Raw genomic sequence first — 23,017 nt, 5'->3', positions numbered from 1 at the left:
ACTGCGCCAGCTTATCCTAACTACCAGAGCGAATCCCCACGGTAGGGTGAAGAAAACTGGAAAATATTGTTTCTTGTATTATTGAATACTGAATTTTTATTCTCCCATAGTGATGGAACCATCTCTCTAGCAACCAAGAAGTGGAAGTTTTTAGTGTGAAAATAGTGAGAAAAATTCCTCATAATCCTTGTTATAGTAAGGCCTCATGCATACGGATGTTACCAGCCGTGGCTCGTATTGCTGCCCGCAAACAGCGGGTCCACAATATGCAGGCACCGGCGCTGTGTTTACCGCATTACGGATGCGGATCCATTCACTTGAATAGGTCCGCAATCCGGAAGGTGATGTGCGGAACAAAGGCACAGAACCCCACGTAAGCACTACGGAGTGCTTCCGTGGGGTTACTCTCCGTGCCTCCATGGAATGGCCGAGCAATGGCCGTGTGCATGAGGCCTAAGGCTGACCATCATAGAAACATAGAAACATAGAATGTGTCGGCAGATAAGAACCATTTGGCCCATCTAGTCTGCCCAATATACTGAATACTATGGATAGCCCCCGGCCCTATCTTATATGAAGGATGGCCTTATGCCTATCCCATGCATGCTTAAACCCCTTTACTGTATTTGCAGCTACCACTTCTGCAGGAAGGCTATTCCATGCATCCACTACTCTCTCAGTAAAGTAATACTTCCTTATATTACTTTTAAACCTTTGCCCCTCTAATTTAAAACTGTGTCCTCTTGTGGTAGTTTTTCTTCTTTTAAATATGCTCTCTTCCTTTACCGAGTTGATTCCCTTTATGTATTTAAAAGTTTCTATCATATCCCCTCTGTCTCTTCTTTCTTCCAAGCTATACATGTTAAGGTCCTTTAACCTTTCCTGGTAAGTTTTATCCTGCAATCCATGTACTAGTTTAGTAGCTCTTCTCTGAACTCTCTCTAGAGTATCTATATCCTTCTGGAGATATGGCCTCCAGTACTGCGCACAATACTCCAAGTGAGGTCTCACCAGTGTTCTGTACAGCGGCATAAGCACTTCACTCTTTCTACTGCTTATACCTCTCCCTATACATCCAAGCATTCTGCTGGCATTTCGTGCTGCTCTATTACATTGTCTTCCCACCTTTAAGTCTTCTGAAATAATTACTCCTAAATCCCTTTCCTCAGATACTGAGGTCAGGGCTGTGTCAAATATTCTATATTCTGCCCTTGGGTTTTTACGCCCCAGGTGCATTATCTTGCACTTATCCACATTAAATTTCAGTTTCCAGAGTTCTGACCATTCTTCTAGTTTTCCTAAATCGTTTTCCAGTTTTCCTAAATCCTTTTCCAGTTTTCCTAAATCCTTTTCCAGTTTTCCTAAATCCTTTTCCAGTTGTCTTACTAACGCATTAAGAGTGGTTTTGAAATTTGTGAGCCTTCATCCTTTGGCCTTGTTCACATTTCCGTTTTTCAATGATGTGTGCTGTCCACGTTTTCTGCGGACAGCATATGTACCCATTGATTTTAATGTGTCTTTTCACATACCTGTATTATTTTACTGACCGGGGGTCAGTGAAAAAAAAAAAATCACAGACATACTACATGCAGACAAAACATGCCCATAGCAACCAATCAGATTCCACCTTTCCTTTTTCAGAGCTCCTTTGGATAGTGAAAGGTGGAATCTGATTGGTTGCTATGGGCAACTAAGACAGTTTTCCTTTACACCAGTTTTGATAAATCTGCCCCTATGGGTCCGTGAAAAAACATGGACACGACATGATAAAAATCAGTGTTGTGACCATGTTTGGTCCATTTTTTCACTGACCATTAATAGGAGATACTCTGCTCGATTAACTTTCAGATTAGCAGTGGAATATGGATTACGCACGGAGGGCAAAAACAGATGGGCCCGAACACAACATCCTCCCGGATGAAACGGACAGATTTTTTCACGGAAGTCAAACAGACATGGAAATTTGAATGAGGCCTTAGGTCTGATTCACACGTCAGTGTTTTGGTCAGCGACTGCGAGTGAAAACCTGGTGCATGCCACCATATATTTTTTAACATCTGTAGAAATGTCCTATCCTTGTCCGCAAAATGGACAAGAATAGGGCGTCCTATTTTTTATTTTATTTTTTGCGGGCGGCAGAACTGAATGTGTGCTGTCCACATCTTATGCGGCCTCATTGAAATGAATGGGTCCGCATCCGATCCACATTTTTTTGCAGACAGAAACTATGGGCATGTGCATGAGACCTTAGAGTGCTCACTAAGGCCTCATGCACACAGCCGTTGTGCGGCCGTTCCGTGCGGCGGCTGGGACGGATCGAGACCCATTCACCTTGAATGGGTCCATGATCCATCTGCACCACAAAAAAATAGAACATGTTCTATTGTTTGCGGTGCGGAGGCACGGACATAAACACCACGGAAGCACTCCGTAGTGCTTCCGTGTCTTCGCCCCGCAGCACACATCCATGATGCAGGTAGCACACGGCCGGTGCCCGCATATTACGGATCCGCTGTTTGCGGGCCGCAATACGGCCACGGCCGGACAACGGCCGTGTGCATGAGGCCTAAGGATGAGCAGACTTGTTTTTTAAAGTTCGGCGTAAAAGGTTCGGCTTCGGGTTATGGTCCGTGGTAGCAGAGACCATTATGGAATTCTTAGATAACCTGAACCTTGTACGCCAAACTTGAAAACACAAGTCCACTCAACACATTCTGGCTTTTGGATGCGGGTCTGTGCCTGTGTATTGCAGACCGCAATTTAACGTCAGCAGCACTAGTGGCCTACAGTCGTATGAATGAGCCCTTAAGGACAGATGCAACTTCTCCACTTTTTCAATCCACTCCTGGTTTCTATTGTTAAGAACCTTTTCCTGAACTCTGGTTCGGTTCCAAGGTACCACTTGGAACCGAACTAGAGTTCCAAGAAAAGGTTTTTAACAGTAGAAATAAATTTTTGAAGTTATTGCCCGAAGTCTCGCGAGTCTGCGCAAAGTAATAACTTTGGCTCATCTCAGTGCTCCGTACAGTATTCTAACGAAGTTTTATGTGAATCGACTTCGGATGTTTCATCCGAAGTCGATTCGCTCATCCCTAGTCAGTACCCTTAGGCCCCTTTCACACGAGCGAGTTTTTCGCGCGGGTGCAATGCGTGACGTGAACGCATTGCACCCGCACTAAATTCTGACCCATTCATTTCAATGGGTCTGTGTACATGAGCATTTTTTTTTCACGCATCAGTTTTGCGTTGCGTGAAAAACGTAGCATGTTCTATATTCTGCGTTTTTTCACGCAGCCCTGGCCCCATAGAAGTGAACGGGGCTTCAGTGAAAAACGCATTGCATCCGCAAGCAAGTGTGGATGCGTTTTTCACTGATGGTTGCTAAGAGATGTTGTTTGTAAACCTTCAGTTTTTTTATGATGCGCGTGAAAAACGCATCAAAACGCATTGCACCCGCGCGGAAAAAACTGAACAACTCAACGCAATCGCAGATAAAAATGACTGAAGTTGCTTCCAAAATGGTGCAAGTTTCACTGAACGCACCCTGAACGCATCCGGAGCCCATCCGTCACGCTCGAGTTAAAGAGGCCTTACTGATGATAATCACTGACGTGTGAAAGCAACCTTGGGATACCTTCACACAGTGCAGATTTGTGTTCAGAAAATGCTCAAGAAATCTGCACCAAAACCTCACAAAAAAATGCACATAAATCCACAATATCTTTTGTGGATTTGATGCGGACTTTCCGCAGAGCTCACCCTTCCATTGAAAACTATAAAATCCACACAAGAAAAATGCAACAATTGAGATGTTGCAGATTTCAAAATCCGCATCTCGCACACTTCGCTGGTACTGTAGTACGCTGCATTTTTTCTGCATGAGGATCTGCGCAGAAAAAGCACACATAATCCGCATTGTGTGCAGGTACACTTAGGCCTCTTTCACACAAGCTAAATTTCCACCCAGATGCGATGCGTGTTGCAAGCGCACACCATCCGGACTGAATCCGGACTCATTCAATGGGCCGGTGTACGTTTTTCACACCATCTCTGCATTCAGAGAAGAAAATAAATAAATAAATCGCAGCATGTTCTATATTGTGCATTTTTCTCTCCGCTCCGGCCCCAAAGAAATGAATGGTGCTTGTGTGAAAAACAGGAGACATCCAGATACAAGCTGGCAGACGGACAGCAGAATATGTGACAACCCTATTAAGAGGTGTGCGCCTCCTACCTCCAGCAGGATTTTTACTAACATTCACACATGAAACATTGCAGTCTATTCAAAGGGCTATTTTATAATGTGCTGTGAATAATGGGCGTCCAAAAAAATAGGACATCTTATTTTGTCCATTTTCATGGACCAACAGCCTCCATGCAATACAAGGGGGACTTTTTTTTATGGTCTTTTTTCAAAAAGGCATCCATGAAAATAAATGGCAGTTACAAATGGACCGTTCTCCGTTTTTTTTACGTCTGTTTTTCTCCCCCAGTCTCGTGAATGTAGCCCTAAGACTGCCATGTGAAACTCTAGTCTTTAGTAAATGGCCCCCGCTGACTTACCTTCACACGAGCCATAAATGCTCAATGAAACTGGGTGAAGGACGAACGATCTTTCTGAGAAGATTCTTTCGTAGAGCCCTTTCATCCAGGAATGAGCTTTCTTTGAACGAAAGATCTTCCATCCAGTCTGTCATCGGTCGACTAAAACAACTGATCCTTGTTAAATTTCACCCGGTGAATGAAATCAACTTAGTACTACGGATGAGCGAACTTGTGTTTTCAAGTTTGGCGTACAAGGTTCGAGTTATCTAAGGCTACTTTCACACTGGCGTTTTGGCTTTCCGTTTGTGAGATCCGTTCAGGGCTCTCACAAGCGGTCCAAAACGGATCAGTTTTGCCCTAATGCATTCTGAATGGAAAAGGATCCGCTCAGAATGCATCAGTTTGCCTCCGTTCAGTCACCATTCCGCTGTGGAGGCAGACACCAAAACGCTGCTTGCAGCTCTTTGGTGTCCGTCTGACGAAACTGAGCCAAACGGATCCGTCCTGGCACACAATGTAAGTCAATGGGGACGGATCCGTTTTCTCTGACACAATCTGCCACAATAGAAAACTGATCCGTCCTCCATTGACTTTCAATGGTGTTCAAGACGGATCCGTCTTGGCTATGTTACAGATAATACAAACGGATCCGTTCTGAACGGATGCAGACGGTCGCATTATCTGAACGGATCCGTCCATGACGGATCTGCACAAAACGCGAGTGAAAGTAGCATAAGAATTCCGTCATGGATTCCGCTACCACGGACCATAACTTGAACATCGAACTTAATAACACAAGTTCGCTCATCCCTACTTTATAGTAATGTGTATGGTCATGCATGAGCCTTGTGTCTCTTTGTAGCCAGAGTCTACTTACATAGTGACTGGGTTTCATGTTCAGAATTTCTCATGGGGTTTTTAAAACCAAAATGAAGTGTGGATTTATTTTTTTTTGGCCCCAAAAACTGCATCAGAAAATCTGATTGTGTAAAATGCCAGCCTCAATCTGCAGGGACACACGTCTATACTGTGGTAAAATTGTCGCTTACTCTTTGCACACTCTGATGCCGGTTTTACCCACAGTACTATGGGAAAGCACTGGCAAACTCAGCTCTGCTACATCTGTACCTGTCTGACCCTACCCAGCAATAAATAACAGAAGATACCTGTAAATGGTGGAGTTCACCGCCTCTGTCCGACAGCCAGCTTGAGCAATACAATCCTGGCGATTAATAGCAGCAGCTCCTAGATGGGAGTAGTTGTGAGTGCACTCCACGAACAGTCAGGGACTGTAATGTCACCCAGCGCTGACTGAGCCTTTGTACCCAGTCCCTCAGAGGAACAGGAAAGTGCCAAATGTTTTAGGAACCCCTCAGTCATACTCCAGCCCCACCTGTCCTTATGTAAATAGAGACTACACTCCTGCTTCTTCCACACTCCAGGCAGCATTTCCCACCCCCTCCTCCTCCTCAGCAGCAACATTTCCTCCCAGATCCCCTCCCAAATCTCAAAATAACGCCTATATCTACTCTCGCATCCCTCTCTACTTCCAGCAGCCTGGCTTCAGCTGCGGCATGCTGAGATCTCTGGTTCCACAAAACAAGCCAAACCCTGAGGTGTAGTCTAAATTCTGAGTAGCACCCTTTACACTGTATATACTTCCTAGGTGATGAGGGGGGCATTTCTGAACATTTTATGGCAGTTTTTTTTTATGTTAAAATGAAAGTTGCAAGACCCTTTTTTGCGACTCCCTTGCAACTATATTTTGCCGTCCCGGTGTTTTTGAGCTTTTCTTGGCACTTGGGAATGGTGAGGGCTGGCAAATTTCATTTACACCTGAAAACAAGCATTAAGGCCCCTTTCACACGAGCGAGTTTTCCGCACGGGTGCAATGCGTGATGTGAACACATAGCACCCGCACTGAATCTGGACCCATTCATTTCAATGGGTCTGTGTACATGAGTGTTTTTTTTCACGCATCACTTGTGCGTTGCATGGAAATCGCAGCATGTTCTATGTTCTGCATTTTTCACCCATAGAAGTGAATGGGGCTGTGTGAAAAACGCATTGTATCCGCAAGCAAGTGCGAGTGCGATGCGTTTTTCACTGACTGTTGCTAAGAGATGTTGTTTGTAAACCTTCAGTTTTTTATCACGCGCGTGAAAAATACATCAAAACATATTGCACCCGCGCGGAAAAAACTGAACTGAATGCAATCGCAGATAAAACTGACTGAAGTTGCTTGCAAAATGGTGCGAGTTTCACTGAACGCATCCGGACGCTATCCGTCACGCTCGTGTGAAAGGGGCCTAACATGGAGTCAAAACTATTCTAGTCAGGAGCTGGAGTAGTTTTTACTTCAGGTACATGGGGCTAGATTTATCAAAGTGGTGTAAAGGAAAACTGGCTTAGTTGCCCATAGCAACCAATCAGATTCCACCTTTCATTTTTCAGAGCTCCTTTGGAAAATCATGGGTGAAAGCTGATTGGTCACTATGGGCAACTGAGTCAGTTTTCCTTTACACCAGTTTGATAACTCTCCCCCCATGTAATGCCAGAGGAGCTCCTAATTTATGATGAGGCACACACCCCGTCACAGGTTAGGCAAATCCACCAGCAGAGCAGAGGTAAAACAAAGACCGGTGTAAATAGCTGGTCTTTGTAAGTGACTTCTAGTTAGTGTTGAGCGAACTTGTGTTTTAAGTTCGGCGTCTACAGTTCGGGTTCGGGTTATCGAAGAATCCTGTTATGGATTCTAAATTCCGTTATGGTCCATGGTAGCGGAATCCACAACACGATTCTTCGATAACCCGAACTTTAGACGCCGAACTTAAAACACAAGTTCGCTCAACACTAGTGTTGAGCAAACTGCATACAAGGTTCGGATTATCTAAGAATCCCGTTATGGATTCCGCTACCACGGACCACAACGGAATTCTATGACGGCATGCACCACGGAATCCTATAAGAGGCATTCCGTATTGCCTTCCGTAATAATAGAAGTCTTTGTAAATGACCCCCACAGAGTTTTTCAAAAAAAGTGCTATTTGTGAAACCACCCTGAATACACGTGGCAAATTTGTTGCAGACATTTCTGCTACTGACGAAAGCGATTTTCCAGCATGTTTTTACATCTCTTTCCTTCCTTCTCCATATAGAACGCCTTCTAAACATAGAAGACAGACAGAATGGAGGGAGGATGTCCCCCCGACCATCAGCGCTGGCTTTAATCTAATCAGAATGCTCTGTAAATTGTGACACTAGATCAGAGTCCTGCAGATCACAGTACATCTGAGTATGTGCAGCGCACATGTTGGTTGAATGCAACAGCATTAGCAGCAAAGCTCTACTAGCATAGGCAGTTTCTAGTAATCATTCACCACTGCTTCAGTCAAGCTTGTGCAAGCTGCAAGTATGGCCCCATGCACACGACCGTATGTATTTTACGGTCCGCAAAAAATACGGATGACATTCGTGTGCATTCCGTATTTTGCGGAACGGAACAGCTAGCCCCTAATAGAACAGTCCTATCCTTGTCCGTAATACAGGCAATAATAGGACATGTTCTATTTTTTTGCGGAACAGAAATACGGACATACAGAAAAGGAATGCACACGGAGTACCTTCCGTTTTTTTTGCATTGAAAAAAAATGGTTCCATATACGGTCCGCAAAATAAAACCTAATGGACGCGGAATGAAAATACGTTTGTGTGCATGAGGCCTATAGCAGATGACTGCATAAAACATCAGGTGAAAGGTTAGGTCAGTGCTGTCTGAGGCTTCACATGCATGACGGTATTTTTGGCCCGCATCTGATTCGCATTTTTTGCAGATTGGATCTGGACCTATTCATTCACTGGCCCTAGCTTTGACCGTGTCCCCTTATGTCGTGACAAATAGTCACATGACGCAAGGGGATCCGGTCTCCAACGCGGCCAGTGATGTCAAACCAGAGGGAGCCCCGCAGAGCAAGGGGAAATGCAGGCAGGGATTTCACAGTACAGGGTTAATGTACACCGTGATGAAGATTTTGACCCATCTTGGACTAGATTACAGTAAAATATGCATCTATTGGTAGTTTTATGCAGTGTATTAGCCTGTTGGATGTGATGTTTCTTCTCTACGTGTATTTGTATGTCACATGTACGTGTACTTTTCAGTAAGCAGTTAAGGCAGTTGTACACATTAGCCGTTAGCAAAACGATCATTATGCAAACAGTTATCCGCCTAAAAACCTCATTCTCATATACATTTTGCTGGGGGTAAAAATTATACTTGCCCTTAAACAGCCCATGACGTAATCATTTGCTTTCTTTCTACTACTTTTTACTATTTGACCTTCTTGAAAATAGTATTTACTGCCACCTTTTGGCTATGGGAGGTATTGTACTTTTTAACTTGCTAGTTAATAATAACCTAATATTTCAGAGGTGCATTTAACTCAATTCACTTCATGTTTATAGGCTATGATTAGAAAGAAACTATTCTGTGACATACTTGTAGGTTCTATGTCCAAAGATATGATAAAACAATTATAATTGACAGTTCAAAGACTGGTTTATGCTTCTTGAAAGTATTGAAAGGCAAGGGGTTGTCCGGGCTTTTACTATTGATGACCAGCTATATGCCACCTTCCGTCTCTCTTCCTGTCTATGGCAAAGACCATAGACCACAGCAGCGGACAGGAAGAGAGAAGGGAGACGTCACGTGCACACTGCGCGCGCCATGTCCTCATACAGCTGATCGGTGGGGTGCCAGGTGTCGGCCGATCTGATATTGATGACCTATCCTGAGGTCCATATATCAGGTTCATCTTGTGTTGGCAGCAGTATACGTACCTTGCAACTCCTCAGAGCTCCTTAAACAGGTTATTGTGTTTATAGCAGAATCCTCATGGCTCCTGTTCTTTTTATAGGAGAGTTTAATAAATGTTTATGAACTTTTCTAGATAAATACCATAGTGATATTGTGGCTCCTGAAGCCCCCTTCCCCCAACTGGTATGACAAGACTGTGGTCTGAATGTGATCTGCATGATTTGTGGAGACTTAGACACGGGGTGCACCACCAATGAGGCCAAGTGAGGCGATCACCTCAGGCAGCACCAGGTAGGGGCAAGAGGGAGGCAGCAAAAGGGCCATGGGCAATGAGCGTTTTCATTGAGGCAAAGGGGTTAGGTTAAGAAATTGGTATTGGGGGGCGCTGTTTCAGTTTTCACCTCATGCAGCAGAAAAGCTAGGTGCACCCCTGCTTACACCCCGCCACTAGGCAATATTCATGCCATTCTGGCTCCTGGTAATCCCTTTCCAGAATTGACCTGTCTCTTGGTACAAGATCTATGCTATCTTATATTAGGGAGATAAAGTATTTGCCTAGGAGGCTATCCTACCATTCTCCTTTATGTGTATCCATGATGATTGGGGCGGGCATGTTAAGAATCCTGGAAACATTTTGATATGAATATGGGTTCCACATCTACATTACAGGTCTGGGATGCTGTGAAGGCATCTATGAGAGGTATCTTATTACAAAGGATTAGTAGACATAAGACCATAAATAGATCCACTAAATTGCTATTGGAACAGAAAATATTAGATGCAGAGTATGTTTCTTCTACCTCCTCAGATGCTGAGGAATGGTGGGTGGATGCTCAGGTCAAACTGAAAGAGCATTTGCTAACTGTGGCAGACAACAAAAGTTTATTTCTGTAACCAAAAAATATTTTGAAAGGGAGAAATCATCGGGTAGATTGTTGGCCACGGTTGCTAGGGCACAGGATAGCTCCTATCATGTGATAAAGTTACGGGACTCCTCCGGTCGAGTAGTAACAATGGATGATTCCATCTTAGCAGTCTTTAATTTTTATTTCAAAATTAGATGGAGATGCTGATAATAATAGGGAATATTTTTGAAATATGCCTCTACCATCTTTATCTTTAGAGCAGAGGCACTTTCTTGAGGGGCCATTATCACTTAAAGAAATTGAAGAAGCAGTTTCTCGCCAACACAAAGGTTCCTGGAGTAGATTGTTTTACGGGAGGATTTTAAAACAGTATCGTGAACTGCTAGTCCCACATTTAATATCGGTATTTCATGTGGCGTTGAGGGACTGCTCCCAGATTCTATGAGAGATGCCATTGTAGTGGTGTAACCCAAATGGCAGAAGAACCCTAACCTATGGGAATCCTATTTTCCTATTTCTGTAATGACAGTTGAAGTTAAAATCCTAACCAAATTTTTGGCAAATAGGTTGACATAGTTGTGTCCAATGTAGTCGATGAGTATCAGTTGGGAAGACTTCCTGTCTAAACATTTGCAGGTTGTATCTTAACTTGCCGTTTCGTTTCCCTGGGGGTGGGGGGGTCTGGGTGCAAATCGGTTCTCTCGTTTGACTCTGCCAAAGCGATTGACAGTGTCAAGTCAGAATATCTGTGGGCTATTCTGCATTGCATGAGGTTTAGCCGGATATTTGTTTAATGGATAAATTTTGCTTTCTAACTGTCTGAGGGCAAGGATTAGAGCAAATGGGAAGATATGTTGGGGTTGCACTGGGGAGAGGAATGAGGCAGGGATGCCCCCCCCCCATCTCCCCTCCTCTTTGCAATTGCAATTGAACCATTGGCGTGTATGCTAAAAGAATATGAGGAATTAATAGTTTGCCGGGGACATGTAGGGAGGAACAAGTTTCCTTTTATGCGGATGATGTTATTGGATATTGGATATGTGGAAAAATCTATAGCTCCCATAATGGATATCATTCATAACTTAGGGAAGGGATCGGGGCTAACGCTCAATTTGGGATTGTGCAGAAATTCTAATATCTAATGGTCATGGTGGTGGTCAGATAGAAGGATTATATTTTGTATAATTTAAAGCCACTGCTGGTGAAATTTAGTACTAAAATAAATACTGGTGTAAGCTCCCCTGTTCCTGTGGCAGAAGTAACTTAAAGGGGTATTCCCATCACATGCAATGGGGGAATATCGCTAGGATATGCCACAATTGTCTGATAGGTGCGGGTCCCAGGTGGGACCTGCACCTACAAAGAGAATGGAGTGGGGAGAGCTGTGGCTGGAGGACCCCGGGTTTTCTGGGGTCCGTCCACCACCAAGCGCTGCTCCCCGCTGCTCCCATACAAGTGAATGGGACCGCACCGCACATGCGCGGGCCCTGCTCCCATTCATTTCTATGGGGCAGACGGAAATAGCCGAGCAAGTATTTTCGGCAGCCCCATTGAAATGAATAGAGGGCGGCTGCGCATGCGCAGTACGACCTCCATTAATTTCCCTGCTCCGTTCTCATTGTAGGTGTGGGTCCCAGAGTTGGGACCCACACCTATCAGACAATGGGGCATATCCTAGCGATATGCCCCCATTGTATACGATCGGAAAACCCCTTTAATTAAAATGCCCCAACTTCTATATATTTTGTATAATTCTCCGGTGTTTGCCCTATTGGTACTTCTATAAAATTCTAAATATATTTCGGGAATTGATTTGGAGGAAAAAGATTCCTAGCGGATTAAGAGTCTGGTGCATTGGCTATTCCAAATCCATGGTTATACTTCTTGGTGGAGCATCTTCAACTTCTTAAGGGCTGAGGGAATGCAAAAGATCTCAGGGGTGTCATGCATTTAATAGGGAGTTGTCGGTCCAGGCCTCCTCTTATGTTTTATTAGAGTACATTGCACAGAAATGGTGGGTCAAAGGGGCTATATCCTTTATACAGTATATAAACAACTTCTGTCACAATATTTGAAAGCATTCCGTTTCAAGGTTAGGGATAAATGGGACAGAGATGTTGAAGGTTTAACTGAGGAACAATGGAACAGAATACTAGAAATGATTCGTAAATTATCATTAAAGGGAACCTGTCACCTCCAAAAGTGATATAAAACAGCCAGCAATATCTTATAGCAGCCCCCACTCTGTAATTAATCATGTGTGTGAGCCAGAAATTCGATAATCCATACTTGAGAAAAACGCTTTTTTAATCTCCTTGAGCGTCTGTTTCCTGTGAGCTTGAAGTCAAGGGGGCAGCGGCCTCCTTGCTTAAAATCAAGCAAAGCCCGCCTCTTACCTGTCCCCTCTTGACTGTGATTTACATATTTTCTATTCCTTGGGATCGCGCAAGTCTGGCGCCTGCGCGGTGCGCCCCTTGTGACTGCATGATCCCGTCTCGGGCTCCCGCAGTCAGCAGGGCATAATTTTCTCACTGCGCATGCGCCGGCTAGATTCGGCATGCGCACGCGTGCACTGGCAAGAATGGACGTGTGCGCTCGCGCCGGCGAGGTATATTCACAGCGTGAGAGTGATCACTGGCTTGAGTTCTCCTGCAGCCAGTGATCACGCTCGCACTGTGAATATACCTCGCTGGGGCGAGCGCGCACGCTGATTCTTTCCGCACACGCCGAATCTAGCCAGCGCAGTGACAAAATTATGCCCGGCTGACTTGCGCGATCCCAAGGAATAGAAAATATGTATATCCCAGTTGGGCGTATATCCCAGTTGTATTCTTTGCACAGGTTATATAAGGCACCCTCACTGATGTTCAGAATAGGTATCCAAATGGACTCCTGTTGCTCTAGATATGATGTGGAGGATGTACACTTAGTCCATATGTTTTTGTATTGTTATAGGTTGGGTGCCTTTTGGAATGGAATTATTGACTTTATTCAGGGAGTTCTTCTGCACCAGTGTTGGATCCCAAATGAGAATCTTAGGATTAGGTAATAAAGATGACAACATATTGTTACAAATAATATTGCATCAGGCTCGGAAGATCATAGCAGCTAGGTGAATCAATTTGGAACTTCCTACTGTGTGGAAATTCATAACTAGAATGAATGACACACTTCATCTTGAATGCTGAGTATACCTTAAGTGAAATTGTATGTCTAAGGCTAGTTTCACACTAGCGGCAGCCTTCTCCGGCAGCCTGTTCCAGCGGGACATGTCGTAGTTTTATTCCGGCCGCCTCTCGGCATATTTGCCATGCTGCCGCCGGAACTCTGGCCCGCCCCCATTATAGTCAATAGGGCTGGAGCGGACCCGCTGTTCACCCGCTGGAACAGCCTGCCGGAGAAGGCTGCCGCTAGTTTGAAGGTAGCCTAAGTTTGAATCAGTCTTTGGCAGATGGATAGATAGACACACCTGACTTACCAACTCGACTTCTGCTAGAAGTTATACATGTGTCTAATTTGAACGACAGGCCTCATAATGCCTGGTAATAAGTTGCAAAATATTCTAAGTCAGATGCATTCTCAGCAGAGCACCTAAGGGTGCTGCACACTGGAGCAGGTACGCCCACTGAATGCCGTGCTGAAGATACTAGGGAGAAGGGGACTCACAATTAAGTTTTTTTTATGCCTCTGAGGTATCTATGGATTCAATCTGCCTAGAAGATGTCAGGTTATGATCTATATACTGCCAGATATCTCAGCTACTGTAATTTATTGCAGTTGGGCCTTATTAAGGTGTGCAGGGACAGACTGGAAGCTTAAAGTGGCCCTGGAAAAAAAACTAAAAGAGGCCCCATGCTGTAGACGGGTCCAAATTGACAAAAGACTGGGCAACGCAAGTAGGCAGGGCCAGCAATACTATAGTGCAGCACAAAATACCACCGCATCAGAACCAAATACCTCAGTGCAGCACAAATACTGCCTCCGTCCTACTGCAGTATTCAACTGTAACACAGTCCTGAGGGCTCCTACAGCCACCGGCCAGTTGCATAAGTACCTGATGCTCCAAGCATTAATCACCACTGAGAGTATCAGATCGTTAGGTATCCAGCTGGTGGCAATGAGGAGGTCTCAGGCGCAGGGAGACTTCCCTGTAGAGTCTCGGGCCATTCCACCCCTGGAAGTGTGGTTCAAAATGTCTTGGTTTTCCAGCCTCAATAAACAAGAAAGATGGTTTGGAGAAGTTGATATCATCCAGTTGCTACAACTAGAGCATGTAGCATAATTACAATTATGTTTATCCATTTGGGGAAATACTCCAAACGTTTCCCACAATGCAAACTATTTTCCATGGAAAGGTCATTTGTATAGTGGCAAAAATGTTTTTCAGTTTGTCTTCTTCTCAAGGTGCATTCTAATTTAAAATAAATATGGAAATTCTCATTGTATGGTGGCCAGATCTTTATGTCTTCGGTCATTTTATTATAACATGAGAAGATCTCAGCCCACCACTGAACTTCAGAATAAAAGATTTAGAGAACATAAACCCTTTTGACATTGCTAAGAGAATTCTGTTGATCCGAATTGCGCTTTACTTAGAATGTCAAATTTCCAGTCACCTAATCTCTGAGTAGCGTTTAAAGGGAACCTGTCACCATGAAAATGCAATGTAAGTTGCAGATACCATGTTGTAGAGCAGGAGGGGATGAGCAGACTGATATATAGTTTTGTGGTAAAAAGGTTCAGTATAACTTGTATTTCATTCATTTATATTCCTGCTCCTTCTGGGCTTTGAAGTCAATCAGACGGTCCTATCAGTGACTGACAGCCTCCCCTCTATGATTGTGTATACAGATATAGCTGTCAGTCACTGACTGAAGACAAGCAGACGGTCCTATCAGTGACTGACAGCCTTCCCTCTATGACTGTGTATACAGATATAGCTGTCAGTCACTGACTGAAGACAAGCAGACGGTCCTATCAGTGACTGACAGCCTTCCCTCTATGACTGTGTATACAGATATAGCTGTCAGTCACTGACTGAAGACAAACAGGCGGTCCTATCAGTGACTGACAGCCTTCCCTCTATGACTGTGTATACAGATATAGCTGTCAGTCACTGACTGAAGACAAGCAGGCGGTCCTATCAGTGATTGACAGCCTTCCCTCTATGACTGTGTATACAGATATAGCTGTCAGTCACTGACTGAAGACAAGCAGGCGGTCCTATCAGTGACTGACAGCCTTCCCTCTATGACTGTGTATACAGATATAGCTGTCAGTCACTGACTGAAGACAAGCAGATGGTCCTATCAGTGACTGACAGCCTTCCTTCTATGATTGTGTATACAGATATAGCTGTCAGTCACTGACTGAAGACAAGCAGACGGTCCTATCAGTGACTGACAGCCTTCCCTCTATGACTGTGTATACAGATATAGCTGTCAGTCACTGACTGAAGACAAGCAGACGGTCCTATCAGTGACTGACAGCCTTCCCTCTATGACTGTGTATACAGATATAGCTGTCAGTCACTGACTGAAGACAAACAGGCGGTCCTATCAGTGACTGACAGCCTTCCCTCTATGATTGTGTATACAGAGATAGCTGTCAATCACTGATAGGACCGCCTTCTTGACTTCAAAGCCCAGAAAGAGCAGGAATATAAATGAATGAAATACAAGTTTTACTGAACTATATATGAATCTTCTCAGCTTCTTCTGCTCTTAACCCCTTAATGACCAATCCAGATTTTGGAAATCTGACGTGTCACTTTAGCAGAGAATAACTTCGTAAAGGTTTTGCACGTCAAAGTAATTCTGACATTGTTTTCTCGTCACATATTGTACTTTACTTAGGTGCCAAAATTTTACCGAGAAAATATGCGTATCTTTATTCAAAAACGTAAAAATCTATTTATTGGCATATTTTCCTATTTTCAACTGCAATATTTCACATACATACATAAATACTATTCAATATTTTTATCAGAAATATATTTCCACATCTTTACTTTATTTTGGCTGCACTTACAAAAAACTTTAACTTTTTTTTTTAATTGAGGAAACTTACCATTTTAACATTAATTTTTTTATTTTTTAAGTACATATTTTTTCCTGCAACAAGCCAAGTTTGCAGAGGTTTATAAGTGTCAGAATAATAGAACCCCCCACCCCAAAAGTCATCCCATTTTAAAAACTAGACCCCTTAACGTATTCATCTATGGGTGTAGTGAGTTTTTTTGACCCCCTAGTCTTTTAAAGAAATTAATGCTATGAAGGTGAAAAGAAATTAAATTTTCATTTTTTACACAAAATTGTAAATTTAAAGACAGTTTTTTTTTCCACAAAGCACATGAAAATGAAGAAATACACCCCAAAATGTATCACCCCATTTCTCCTGTCTTCAGAAATACCCCCATTGTGGCCCTAATCTTATGTCTTGACACACGGCTGGGCCCAAACATAAAGGAGCACCCAGTGGTTTTCAGAACACAAAATTTGCCTAAAAATGTTTTAGGCACCATTGCACACTTGTAATGTCGTTGAGCTGCCTAAACAATAAAAAAAACATAAATGACCCCATTTTCAAAACTACGTGATAAGGTGACAGTTTCATTGATACTATTCTGGGTTACATATGAATTTTAATTGCTCTATATTACGATTTTTGTTAGGCAAGGTTACCAAAAATGACCGTTCTGGCACAGTTTTTATTTTTTGTTTTTTACAATGTTCTTTCAAATTTGTCTACTTTATTTGTTTTTGTTTCACTTTTACATAATAAAGCATATTTGAAAAAAAAATCATGTTTTAGTGTCTCCATATTATGAAAGCCATATTTTTAAAAAATTTTGGCCGATTGTCTCATGTAGGGGCTAATTTTTTGCAGAATGAGGTGACGGTTTGATTGGTACCATTTTGGGGTACATACGACTTTTTGATTGCTTGGTATTACACTTTTTGTGATGTTAGGTGACAAAAAATGGCTTTTTTTGGCACAGTTTTTATTTTATTTTTTCATGGTGTTCATCTGAGGAGTTAGGTGATGTGATATTATTATAGATCTGGTTATTACAGACGTGGCAATACCTAATATGTATTCCTTTTTTTTTTTTATTTCACTTTAACACAATAAAAAGCATTTTAGAAAACAACACGTTTTTGTGTCTCCATTTTCTGAAAGCCATATTTTTTTAATTTTTTGGGCGATTGTCTCATGTAGAGGCTCATTTTTTGCGGGATGAGGTGACTGATTGGTACCATTTTGGGGTGCATGCGACTTTTTTGATCACTTAATACCTTTTTTTGTGAAGTGAGGTGGGCAAAATTACAATTCAATCATAGTTTTTCTTTATTTTCTTTTTTTTATGGCGTTCACCGTCCGGGGAAAGTAACATGACCGTTTCATAGATCAGGTTGTAACGGACGCGGTGATATCAAACATATGTAGTATATTTAATTTTTTTAACATTTTTAATCAATTATAAATGTGCAGCTATAAGAAGAAATTAGATCATTTTAATAATTTCTTTTATTTTACCTTTTTTTTTCACTTTTAAATATATATATTTTTTTTTTACCCAGAACCACTTGGTTTTTGAAGATCCAGTGGGTCTGAAGCCTCTATAATACATTGCAGTAGTACACTATACAGTGTACTGCAGTGTATTGTGACTTTACACTTAGGCCTCTTGCACACGACCGTATGGCTTTTTCAGTATTTTGTGGTATTACTGTGGTTCTATTCTGCTATTAATAAAACACCCATTTAGGGCAAGATCCTAAATTTGAGAAATATGAGGAGAGCGTCAAATAAGGGACGTGGCCTAGGTCGTGGTGCTGCTGATGGAGCTCCTGTTGCAGGGAGAGGACGAGGTCGATCTGTGCCAGCTACACGCACAAGTGAAACCCCTTCCTCAGGTGCGAGTAGGTGACAGAACCTGCAGCGGTATTTGGTCGGGCCTAATGCGGCTCTACGAATGGTGAGGCCAGAACAAGTACAGGCGATAGTAGATTGGGTTGCTGACAGTGCCTCCAGTTCCTTCACATTGTCTCCCACCCAGTCTCCTGCTGAAAGATCAGAGTTGGCACCTGCAGCTGATGTCCATCAGTCTTTCACCTCACCCCCTTGCAAATCAGCCAAGCAGTCTGAGCCCCAAGTCATGCAGCAGTCTCTCCTGCTTTTTGATGACTCTGTTAGCAGGGTTTCCCAGGGCCATCCACCTATCCCTGCCCCAGAAGTGAAGAGATTAAGTGCACCGATGCCCAACCACTTATGTTTCAAGATGAGTACATGGGAGGACCATCACCAACTGATGTGGCTTTCGAAAGTGGGCAGACCGACAAGGAGGGCAGGGGTGAAGACTGGGTGGAAGATTGGAAGATGATGTGGAGGACGATGAGGTCCTTGACCCCACATGGAATCAAGGTCATATGAGTGAACTGTGTAGTTCGGAGGAAGAGGCGGTGGTCGCACAGAGCCACCAGCACAGCAGAAGAGGGAGCAGGGTGCAAAAGCGGAGCGGCAGTCCCCTAGACAGTACGCCTGCTACTGCCCACCGCAGCAAGGGACCGAGCACCCCCAAGCCAGCTCCAAGGAGTTCCCTGGCGTGGCAGTTCTTCAGACAATGTGCTGACGACAAGACACGAGTGGTTTGCACGCTGTGCAATCAGAGCCTGAAGCGAGGCATAAACGTTCTCAACCTGAGCACAACCTGCATGACCAGGCATCTAAGTGCAGAGCATGAGCTGCAATGGAGTAGACACCTCAAAAAACAAGAAAAGGTCTCTGGCTCCTTCTCCATAACAGCACACTGGGTAAATGCAGTGGCGGCTGGGCCTGTGGCGGATAGCAGTTTGCCGCATGTCCTTCCACCACAGAGAATTGCAGGGCGCTTCAGTTTGCCTCCTGTTGTTTCCTCCTCTTACTCCGCTTCCTCATCCTCTATCGGCTCCTCATCCGGTCAGTGTAACACATTCACCACCAACTTCAGCACAGCCAGGGGTAAACGATAGCAGGCAGTTTTAAAACTTATCTGTTTGGGGGACAAACCCCAACCGTGCAGGAGCTGTGGACGGGCCTTGAACAACAGACCGATGAGTGGTGGCTGCCAATGAGCCTCAAGCCCGGCCTGGTGGTGTGCGATAATGGGTGAAATCTCGTAGCAGCTCTGGGACTAACCGGTTTGACGCACATCCCTTGCCTGGCGCATGTGCTGAATCTGGTGGTACAGAGGTTCCTTAAGAATTACCTTGATATGTCAGAGCTGCTGCATAAAGTGCAGGCCGTCTGTGCGCGCTTTCGGCGTTCTCACTCTGCTGCTGCTCGCCTGTCAGCGCTGCAGCGTAACTTCGGCCTTCCAGCTCACCGCCTCATATGCGATGTGCCCGCAAGGTGGAACTCCACCTTGCACATGCTGGCCAGACTGTGTGAGCAGCAGCAGGCGATAGTGGAGTTTCAGCTGCAGCACGCACAAGTGAGTCGCTCTGCAGAACAGCACCACTTCACCACCACTGACTGGGCCTCCATGCGAGACCTGTGTTCCTTGTTGCGCTGTTTCAACATGGCCAGTGCCGATAACGCCGTTCTCAGTGTTACTATCCCACTTCTATGCCTCCTTGAAAAAACGCTGCTGGCGATAATGGAAGAGGATGTGGCACAGGAGGAGGAGGAGGAAGAGGGATCATTTCGTAGGGTTTCCGGCCAGTCATTCACAAGGGGCTCCGAGGGTGGGTTCCTGCACTCACAAACGCCAGGTACACAATTGTCCAGCCAGGGCCCAGTTCTGGAGGATGACGAGGTGGAGGATGAGGAGGAGGAGATGAAGGAGGAGGAACCTTGTTCACAGCAGGGTGGCACCCAGACCAGCTCATGGCCATCACTGGTGCGTGGCTGGGGGGATACAGAGGACACAGACGATACACCTCCCACAGAGGACAGCTTTTCGTTGCCTCTGGGCAGCTTGGCACACATGAGCGATTACATGCTGCAGTGTCTCCGCAACGACCGCCGAGTTGCCCACATTCTAACTTGTGCTGATTACTGGGTGGCCACGCTGCTGAATCCCCATTACAAAGACAATGTACTGACCTTAATGCCCTCACTGGAGCGTGATCGTAAGATGCGCGAGTACAAGCGCACGCTGGTAGACGCGCTGCTAGCGGCATTCCCACCTGACAGCGAGGGCAAAGTGGAAGCACAAGGCAGAGGAGGAGGAAGAGGTCGTCAACGCAGCTGGAGCACTGCCAGCACCTCAGAAGGCAGGGTTAGCATGGCCAAAATGTGGAAAAGCTTTGTCAGCACGCCACAACAACCAGCACCACCAGCTGATATGGAACGTCTTAGCAGGAGGCAGCATTTCACCAACATGGTGGAGCAGTATGTGTGCACACGCCTACACGTACTGAATGACGGGTCTGCCCCCTTCAACTTCTGGGTCTCCAAATTGGGTACATGGCCTGAGCTTGCCCTTTACGCCTTGGAGGTGCTGGCCTGCCCTGCAGCCAGTGTATTATCTGAACGTGTTTTTAGCACGGCAGGGGGCGTTATCACAAACAAGCGCAGCCACCTGTCCACAGCGAATGTGGACAAGCTCACGTTTATTAAAATGAACCAGGCATGGATCACACAGGATTTGTCCGTACCTTGTGCAGAATAGACATGTATACCGGCCTTACCCAGCCATTGTTATACTACAGTGCAATTGCTCATTCTTGTATTTTGGATATTTCACACCTACACCGCTACATCCACCGCCTCCTCAAAATCCTACTCCATATGGACCTCCACCTCAAAAATCAAATTTTTTTTTTTTTTATTTGTACGTATTTTATTTTATTTTATGTCATTTCACTAATTAGTCTGTTACATTTTCAGATGAAATTCACCAATTTTTGGGTGTGATATACCACTGCTATACCTAGTAGACAGGTTAAAAAAATTCACAAATTTGTCTGTTACATTTTCAGGTGAGATTCACCAATTTTGGGTGTGATATACCACTGCTATACCTAGTAGACAGGTAAAAAAAAAAATCACGAATTTGTCTTTTACATTTTCGGGTGAAATTTCACAATTTTTGGGTATGTATACCACTGCTATACCTAGTAGACAGGTAAAAAAAAATTCACTAATTTGTCTGTTACATTTTCGGGTGAAATTCACCAAATTTTGGGTGTGATATACCACTGCTATACCTAGTAGACAGGTAAAAAAAATTCTGTAATTTGTCTGTTACATTTTTGGGTGAAATTCACCAATTTTTGGGTGTGATATACCACTCCTATACCTAGTATTCAGGTAAAAAAAAAAAAAAATTGTCTTTTACATTTTCGGGTGAAACTCACCAATTTTTGGGTGTGATATACCACTGCTATAAATAGTAGACAGGTAAAAAAAAAATCACTAATTTTTTTGTTACATTTTTGGGTGAAATAAACCAATTTTTGGCTGTGATATACCCCTGCTCGACCTAGTTGACAGCCTAATAAATGTCACAAATTTTTCTTTTACATTTTCGGGTGACATTCAACAATTTTTGGCCCCCTACTCTATCTAGTAGACAGGTTAATAAATTTCATAAATTTTTCTGTTACTTTCTTGGGTTGACATTTTACAATTTTTGATGTTAATAAACCCCTGCTCTGCATAGGTGACAGGGACCGAAATTTTTTAAAATAATCTGTTCCATTGGTGGGTAACATTAACCCATTTCTGGCGATGAAAAACACCTACTCTGTATAGGTGACAGGTACTTAAATTTCTAAAATTCGTATTTAATTGGCCCTTTCCTTCGATCCTTCTGCTTTAATAATTTGTCCCACATTTATGCTTCATCCCAGTTCAGCCATTGACCTCCCTTGGATGAGGTAATCACAATAAAATTTCATGCATTGATCTCCCTTGGATGTGGTCTCTCTTTCTCACACTTCCTCTCCGGGGTGTAACCCTGATTTTCCGCTAACCGTGATCTCCATGGTAGGCCCAGAAAAGAACATTGAAAGTTGATAGAGCAGATATCCAATTGGATTGTGAACATAACAGGGACATGCGACATGGTGGGGCAGTATGTTTGTACACGCCTACACGAACTGACTGATGGTTCTGCCCCCTGCAAATTCTGGGTCTCCAAATTGGGCTTGAGCTTGCCCTTTATGCCTTGGAGGTGCTGGCCTGCCCTGCAGCCAGTGTATTGTCTGAACGTGTGTTTAGCACGACTGGAGGGGGTTATCACAGGTTATATTTCCTAATGTTTTGGGGTATACCCTAATTTAAAAAAATAAATTAATAAATGTAAAACCAAAAAGCAGTGTAGGCTACCTCCTCCTCCTCCTCCACCACCGCTTCCACCTTCACTGCCACATCCACCGCCTCCTCAACCTCCTACTCCATATGGACCTCATCCTCCTAGATCAAGATTATTATTTTTTATTTTTACGTATTTTGTTATTTAAAGTCATTTCCCTATCCATATTTGTTTGCAAAGCCGTTGCCATGCTCTTAACCACATTTTGATGCCCTTTACAGCCATTTTAGTGCTCAAAAGTTCGGGTCCCCATTGACTTCAATGGGGTTCCGGGTCAAGTTCGGAACATCCAGGTGTCCGCTCAACTCTACTCTCAATCTCCTCATCCTCTGCCTCCTCTTCTGCCAATTCACGCTGAACAGATGGAATAAACCTGCTATGGGTACTGCCCTCTGTAGCGGTGGCAACAGTCTCCTGCTCCTCCTCATCATCATCATCCAATTTGTGCTTGCTATCACCCTGTGTACTGTCATCCCCCATTTCCAC

General features: G+C 44.0%; 1 protein-coding gene across 1 annotated transcript in view; it reads right to left on the bottom strand.

Moving 5' to 3' along the window:
- The window catches only part of TRPV4 (transient receptor potential cation channel subfamily V member 4), a 110,511-nt gene extending 104,535 nt beyond the window's left edge, over positions 1-5,976 (bottom strand). The window contains exon 1 of the mRNA XM_040416586.1: positions 5,712-5,976. The gene's annotated coding sequence lies outside the window, so the exon portion shown is untranslated. The remainder of the gene's footprint in view (positions 1-5,711) is intronic.
- Positions 5,977-23,017: the final 17,041 nt, after the last annotated feature.

The sequence above is a fragment of the Bufo bufo genome, chromosome 2 (genome assembly GCF_905171765.1).
Source record: "Bufo bufo chromosome 2, aBufBuf1.1, whole genome shotgun sequence".
Taxonomy (NCBI): domain Eukaryota; kingdom Metazoa; phylum Chordata; class Amphibia; order Anura; family Bufonidae; genus Bufo; species Bufo bufo.
This window is presented reverse-complemented; position numbering and strand designations above follow the sequence as displayed.